This window comes from Acipenser ruthenus, chromosome 7, assembly GCF_902713425.1.
Source record: "Acipenser ruthenus chromosome 7, fAciRut3.2 maternal haplotype, whole genome shotgun sequence".
Classification (NCBI taxonomy): Eukaryota; Metazoa; Chordata; class Actinopteri; order Acipenseriformes; family Acipenseridae; genus Acipenser; species Acipenser ruthenus.
The window spans coordinates 28,164,525-28,172,994 of NC_081195.1; the positions used below are offsets into that span (position 1 = coordinate 28,164,525).

The 8,470-nt window shown below is 35.6% G+C and overlaps 1 long non-coding RNA gene across 1 annotated transcript; it reads right to left on the reverse strand.

Annotated features, from left to right (window-relative positions):
- Positions 1 to 2,273: 2,273 nt before the first annotated feature.
- LOC131737587 (uncharacterized) lies at positions 2,274 to 3,377 on the reverse strand. Its single transcript, XR_009329236.1, has 3 exons — positions 3,294 to 3,377; positions 2,964 to 3,075; positions 2,274 to 2,884 (listed from the first exon to the last, which is right to left on the reverse strand). It is a non-coding gene; the product is annotated as an uncharacterized LOC131737587 (long non-coding RNA).
- Positions 3,378 to 8,470: the final 5,093 nt, after the last annotated feature.

The window sequence follows — 8,470 nt, forward strand, 5'->3', positions numbered from 1 at the left end:
TACTGCATAAGTCACTAAGAACAAGCCAAATTATAGTTCATCTCCCAAATCCTAGATGTTTACAATGTAACCCTATTTGTTGCTCATCAGTTAAACTCACATACATTTGATGAATAGTGAAATATTATATAAAAATTACTTTAAGGGACCAATTTGCTTGTTTTCTGAGCTAAAATCATTTACACATACCCAGGTCAAGCGCAGTACAAGGTGGACCATTTTTAAACACCTACCCCCAAAATAACACCGACCCGGTGTTACAAACCTACCAACATAACAATTTGGGGGGAATATGAAGTTAAACAAATCTACGCATCAATCCATTATTAAAAAATTAAAGTATGTATAACTTAAAGTATGGATATTTTTAACACAACCTTTGGGGCAACCTGTCATATTCTGACATTCACAATGCTGGGGAGCATTTAATTATTTTGTATATGAATAAATTCAATTTAATGAGAGCTCAACAATAAAGAGTGTATACAATATTTTAAAGAAATAAGGCATTCTGGGCGTATAGATATCTGCGTTTATCATGTAAATAAGGATGTATTTATTTATGTTATTATTGACACCTAAGGTTCAAACCTGTATATCCACATGCATTAAAAAAATAAAACATAACACCTGGAACACATTGTAAAAGCATATTGTAATTATGTTCAGTAAAATAACACATTGAAAACGTATCTATAAAGGAGGAGTTTCTAATTTAAGGTACATGATGACTGCACCTATCATCTCACAAATACCAGGGTTTGTTCATGATTCTTAAATACACAAAGTAAAAATAATGCACTTGTGTTTTTTGGGTGTATATAGAGCGTACCAAATGTTGTAAAACATGTACCTCAAGAAAATAAATCCACAATAAAGTATTGGAGACTGACCCCATTTCTTTGGAAAGATATAGGCAGGTTCACCAGACCACTCCCCTGAAGAAAGGGATGTCCCTCATTTCAGAAAAGATCTTTGGTTAGAGCTGGGGCTCTCTCTAAAAAGCTGTTCCGTGCCTTTTTCAGGGAATCTAAATACATTACAAAAACCGTAGGCCTTATTCTTTAGTGGAATGCTATACTTTACTTATATTTTCTTTACTCTATATTTAACATGTTTAGAACATGTTAAACTCTGTTCTGTTTTATTCAGTTATATTCAATTCAATAAGCTTTTATTGGTATGACGAGAATAAACAAGAATTGCAAAAGCAAATACATATACCTGTTTGTTTGTTTATAGTTAAACGTCGGCTTAGTTATTTCTATTTTCTTTACACGGTATTACATGCAAAAAATATTCTCGTATTTTGTTAATGTTCATGCGGTATATTTTTAAAATGTCTTTCATTTTAGCATTTTTTATTTTATTTGCTTCAGGATAAAAATTTAGCTAAGGATAACATTGTAGCTTTTTAAAAAAAAATAAAAAACATACAAACAAACATGATTAAACAGTTTTTGTTTATAGAATTGTTTCCAGGTTTTAATCTTAACGAAAATAAACAATCTCCTTAATGATAATGTTTATTTCCTCCAAATAACCCCTTCAGTTGTATTTATTTAATTTAACCCAAAACTCTAATATACCTATTTGGAAGGCTCTGCGTCTCTTAGGCTCTGAAACAGCCCCGCACAGATACCGGCCATTTTGGCTCAATGACCTTTGCGCCTTCTGCCTTTCTGGCTATTTTAGACCAGATGTATTCTCCAGTAGCCTGTAAAAAGGGCTGGAGACCCTTCTGGTCAAATGCTGTGTTAACTCATTAGAGTGAATCCTCCGTGTCTCCCTTCACTCCTTTGGGCCCAGACAGGATAGCCTTATCTGATAAAGCCATGCATTCTAAAAACCTCCTTTGACTTCCCCTCACCCATGTGTTGTTCTACCTTGCCTCCATGCTGGGCCTGTGAGCTAGGGCCCTGGGACATCCCTATGATGGGAATACATGAGGACAAAATAAGACCAAGTTTTTGTGCAGTACTTCAAATAAACATTACCATTAAAATGTAAGGATGTAGTTAATGCATACCCTATAAGGAACCTTTCAAATATTTATTGGAAGTATACATGACTTCAAGGCAATATTGCATTTTTTATTCAACCAAAATACAGAAATGCACATAGGTTAATATGCATTAAAACACACAAACACTTGCACACACCCTTTATTTAGGATATATATATATAAAGGGGTCATAACATCTGGATGTGCAAACATTAGTTTTAATCAAATTAAAAAACATAACAATGTACAATGCTCCTATAGTTTTAAAAAAAAATCTAAACAGTAAAACGTATTAATGATAAAGCAAACAAATTAGACAAACTAAAACCCTAATTATTTTGATCAATATTTTCAAATATAAAGTTGTCACATTTTAAAGCAGTATAGTTCAACATGTACATGTAGCATCTATGGAAATTACATTTAGGAATAATATTGTGAACAAGAAGTGTTTATTGATGCAGTCAATGGCAATTAGGGATTGTATTTATATTAGGTATCACAGAGAGATGAGTTCTACGCAATGCCATAGATTGTGGCTTTCAACACAGTATTGTATATCAGCCCTTCATTACTGCAAATATAATAAACATTTTACAAAAAGCACGAGGCAGAACGGCTCAATAGATTCTCTCAGTTGTGTTGTTCAGTCCTGGACTGTTGTGTCCTTTCCTTTCATGTTCCTCATTCAATCTGCTATATATTCAAAAGTGTTCAAATTACATGGTAGTCTTCCAGTTGTTTTAAACCTGTACACAGTAATGTGTTACCCTGATTTTCCATAAGGAGGCCAGCAATCTCCAGTCTTTCTGCTCTTATAGATGCTGGGCTGGTTTCCACCTGATCAATTGATCCACTTGTAAGGTACTGTTCTGCAAACTTAAAAACAAAGCAAAGATGTAATGTAAAAATTAAACACAAAAAGATACAATTTAAGATAGTAATGTTAGCTTTTTACATTTAATATTAGAACACCACAACTGCTGCCATCCATCTGAAGTTGGTGTTTGAAAGTCTGCAATTTCCAAACCGTCTTGTTTCCTGTGTCCACATTAGCTCTCATGAAACTCCTAGAAACAGACAGTTTTTTAGAATTCTCATTGTAATGCCAACTCTACGGAGTGTACCTGCGCTCCTAACTCAGGTCTACAGCCTGTATTCAATTTCAAATTTCTGTAAACTGTGCATTTGAGATACTTCACAATAGTAAACTGAATCCATTTTTATTCTGCTTAAGATACATTTAAAAATATAACATATATAACACTCGTATAACACGTATACCAACCTCCAGTTTCTTAAAATTCCTCTGCTATACCTGTCCTCCTCGCCCAGTGGAGCAATCAGGACCACAGTATTTTCACACATTTTCATGATCTGCAAAATACCGTATTTTATAATGGTAGCAGCAGCAGTTGTGGCCGTGTTAGTGAGAATAATTTAAATCTGTTAAGTTAGTAGATTCTTTTAATATTGTTTATTTACAATAATCTTGAATATTCACTTAACCATATATAAAGATAAAGTAGTTTTGTAATACCTAGACATAACATTTTGGAAATATTAGTTGTAACCAAAACACAATTTAAGCAAAACAGAAAATGTAGATAACGATGAAAATGTGTCTGTTGAATATTGGCCCTGTCCACACTATGCCTATTATTATTATTATTATTATTATTATTATTATTATTATTATTATTATTATTATTATTATTATTATTATTATTTATTTCTTAGCAGACGCCCTTATCCAGGGCGACTTACAATCGTAAGCAAATACATTTCAAGTGTTACAATACAAGTAATACAATAAAGAGCAAGAAATACAATAACTTTTGTTCAAACAAAGTACAAGTGTGACAAACCACAATTCAATAATACAGCAGATAATAGTGATAGTTACATCAGGATATGATTAAATAGTGATAGTTACATCAGGATGTGATTAAATAGTGATAGTTACATCAGGATATGATTAAATAGTGATAGTTACATCAGGATGTGATTAAATACAAAGTACTACAGGTTAAACACTTGGCAGATTACAGTATTCTGAAGTACAGGATTAAATGCAGAGAACTCAGTCCGCTGTGGCCAGTCCCGCCTGTGGTAGTGCGCCTTGGTGTCCCTGCTGTCCCAAAGGCAAAGATAGCAGGGAAACTTGGTAAAACCGCCTTGGAGACCCATCAGGAATGCCACCATTTTGAAGTCTCCTATGACCTTGATGCCATCTCAGAAAAATGCAGATATGTATCCACTTAGGCAGCTGGAACTAAACTGAACTGGTGGGCTTAAGGCCCCTGTATTTATACTACTATTTATATTACTGGAAAGTTCTAGAAGTTACTCCAAGTTTACTCAGCACTGAATCTCTCTGGAATGTTCTGGAAAATAGGTAAATTTCAAAATATCACTGTCCTGGTCACAAAAATAAAGTTTGTGGGGAATAATAGCCATTTTCTATACTTTTGAGGCATAAGCAATTAGGAAATAACACTTACTACCCAGGAACCAAAAAAAAAAAAAAAATTGTTACACAGTGTTATTAAACAGAATAAGCTCAATTTGTTTAAAGGGACTTCACCTGATTAAAAATAAAACCTGAAAACTTCAAGCCCTACTTGTGTGTGTGTGTGTGTGTGTGTGTGTGTGTGTGTGTGTGTGTGTGTGTGTGTGTGTGTGTTCGGATTTACTTTTTCCGCAATACTTGTTATATTTCATTTATGCAATATGGACCTCTGTTAATATGGGGCATAACACATTATTTTAAAATAAAAGTACAGTGCATGGTGGGATACTATCGTATTCATTTCCACGGTTCGTTGCGCTGCTGGGAATTGTAACTGAACTATTTTAATGGTGTGTGGACGCATTAAGCCTGACATTTACCTATTTTCTTTGAGAACAGCTTATATATTACATGATTAGTACTCACATTTCTGACAGATTTGAATGGTCCATTTAATTATTATTTGTTTATTTAGCAGACGCCTTTATCCAAGGCGACTTACAGAGACTCGGGTGTGTGAACTATGCATCAGCTGCAGAGTCACTTACAACTACGTCTCACCCGAAAGACGGAGCACAAGGAGGTTAAGTGACTTGCTCGGGGTCACACAATGAGTCAGTGGCTGAGGTGGTATTTGAACCGGGGATCTCCTGGTTACAAGCCCTTTCTTTAACCACTGGACCACACAGCCTCCTAATATTGATGTGCCGATAACTGCAGTCATGCAGTAGACCTTTTTCTGGTGAAAGAAAAGATGTTTTACTCCTAATGTAATATAAAGTTACCTGAACAAATTGCCAAGAATGAATAAACGTTTGTAATAAATGCAGATACACAATGAAAGGTGTGGATACTTTAGTTCACACAAATGGGTAATTCATTTGTGCAGATCTGTATTCCACTGTAATGTCAAAATTAAAACTGATTAATTATGATAAATATTGAGAATTTAAGCAAGCTCAGATTCATTTAAATAAATAACATATACTTACCTTTAGTGTGTTTGTTAATACATGGAGGTATGAATCAATCACCTAATGTTACACACACACACACAGAAGGTATTTTATCAGTATTATGATGTCATGAAAAAGGGCTGTTCAAATGGTTTGAATTAGATATTTCCTCGCCTCATCTGACAACCAGGCGGATTCTTTCAGAGTTTCAGATGAAGTGTCATCCAGCTTGTAAGGACCGACAACAGCTTCAATTTGTCCAACAGCCTTTTGACACCACAGTTGCACTACTGAGAAGATTGAACAGTATGCAAGATGCAGAATGTTAAATCCAAGGATGTGATTAATATTGAAGAGAACAAATAAGAAATTACCTAAACATTTAAAATTATTATTTTTCAAATAAAGTAGTGTTATTAAATTCATTTTATAGTAATAGACAGATGTGAATTTTACTTGTTACATTTTTGGTGTTCCATTATGGAGGGTTCCATTGGGAGAAGTAACTCCTGTCCCATGGAGCCAGTACCTAATGCTAAGACCAGTACACACACTAACAAGTGATATAATCCATTTAATTACCATAAATGAATGCAAAAATTAACAATGTTAGTAATTCAAAGTAACTTTTACTGATTTTTAGTTTTCACGGGACTACCCGTACTCGAGGACCCGAGACCTGAACAGGTTTTTGGGTAGAAGATTGTCATGCAACACTAGGGTGGGGTGGGGTTGGTTTTATTCATTTTAAATGTAGCACTGTAGCACACCTCAGTAATACACAAAGAAGCTATTACTATTACACAAAGATGATCACGTTGTCTCACATTGCTGGGACTGTGTTATTCTGAAACAACATTTTCATTTTGTACACTAAAAGTAAAGTGCAAATATTTAGTTTTATATTGGAAGAACTTTTATTGCATTCGCACTTTTGTTAAGCCTATAATAAAATTATGCATTTACTAGATTGGCTTTAGTTAATTTACTTTCAGGGAGCAAAGTTTTGTCTTTTCTCCTTTACACAAAATTAGATACCACAAATTAGTATAAATGGCTTTTTTGAAAAACAAGTGTTAGTAAAAAAAGATGTAGTCCTTTATGTAATGGTTCTACATTCTATAATATTTCAGAATTAGAACTGATCTTTCAAAATCATTTACCCATGAACCAATGAAAACCTTAAAATAAAAGGTATACCACCATAACTGAACTGAACCTTGAACCACTGAACTGAGCAACTGCTACATTTTACAGTACCTTTCTCTTCATTGCTGCTTAGTAATTCTCTTGGCCAGGTTGAAGCCACATTTTGAGTTGTGGATTCCCTGTCTTTTTTGAGGAGACACTACCAGATTTTGTCAATTTTTCACAAGTGAGATTTGCATGAGGGCTGTAATTCTTTACTATCACTGATGGCCTCACTGCCTCACTTTGCACCAACACTGTTGAGCTGCTTGTCAATGGAGAACTACATATTTCTGCACATGTATCTGTCAGTATCTGGAATTCATCTCTCTCTGGAGAAGCACTTGTTACAGAGGACATGCCAACAGGTTGCTCTGCCACTTTGTCTTGTAGGGCTTTATATGATTTACATTGTACTTTGTTTTTAGAATGTCTCCCTGCTGATTCCTTAATGTAACAAGTTTCCCTAAAAGAGACTCTATAGTGTAAGGACCAGAAAAGTCTGCCTCAAGCCTCCCACCCTTACGGCCCTTCTTCCTGGCATTGTACAATAAAACTTGATTTCCCACACTGTACACTAGTACGTCTTTGTACTTCTTAAGCGTACGTTTTGCATATACCTCTTTCTGCTTCTGTTGTGATTTAGAAGTATTAATTTTTGCTTTTACATGTGCTGCTTCTGATGTTGCCATCCTTGTTTTTTTGGCTTCATCATATGTGGAAGCATCTGGCAAGATAACTGTTGACAGCTAGGATAAATAAATATAAAAAATAAATAAATACAACCAATGCAACCTTTGGCACGAAATGCACAAAACACTAGCGTTGCAGTGGAAACGCTGTAGTGTCCATTTATTCTTTGGGTGCAAACACAAAAATAAACCCTACTCCAAAAAGGAGGGCTAACTAGACACTAATCCCTATCTAAGACAGGATAGCTAAGCTGTTTCCCTGTACACCCACCCCAGTATCCAACCTAGTAACAGTTCTACTTGAATACTCACAGTTCTCTTTCCAAACCACCATATATCTCACTCCACTCCCATCTCCCAGGTAGTTCCTCGCTAACTGAATTTTAGGTTGCTTTATATAGCCATAACCCTGCCCTAACCAGATACTCCTGTGTCTGGTTACACAATTAACCGCTGTCATTTTGACCATTGCCTTCTGTGAAACGTAGACTTTTAGTCGGCCATTTTACCCCATTACACACAGTATACAGACAGTTATTCATTGTGGGAACAGAATTGTTTTCATTCTGTTACTTACGTATGCATTATTATACACTTTACCATGTGTCCGATTAACCACTCTGTCACTATATACACATATATACAGTGTGTGTGTATGTATATATATATATATATATATATATATATATATATATATATATATATATATATTGTAACAAACTGGCGGGGTACCCTGCGGGATACTCCTTTCCACGGCTTCCACCGACGAGCACAGACACGTAGAGATTGCAGGCAAGTAACTTTTATTTACAAGATTCAGACACAACAGACTCTTTGAATCACTGAATGCCCTGTACGGGACACTAACTGTCTCACTTCTTCGCCCCTCTCTATCTAGTATAGAATACCAAGTCCTACAGGTCGGAGCCTGTAGAAGTCCGCTCCCGAGGAAGGGTCCGCGTAGACTCTCCCAGTGGTATGAGCTTTGTAATCCACGTAGTCCAACCGCTCCCTCTGCTGGGGTAGTCCTGCAACACGGGTAAGTATCCACAGACTCCTCACTCGCTGCAGTCTCTTTGACACAGAGGTAAGGCCAGCACCGACTCCCTCTGCTGGA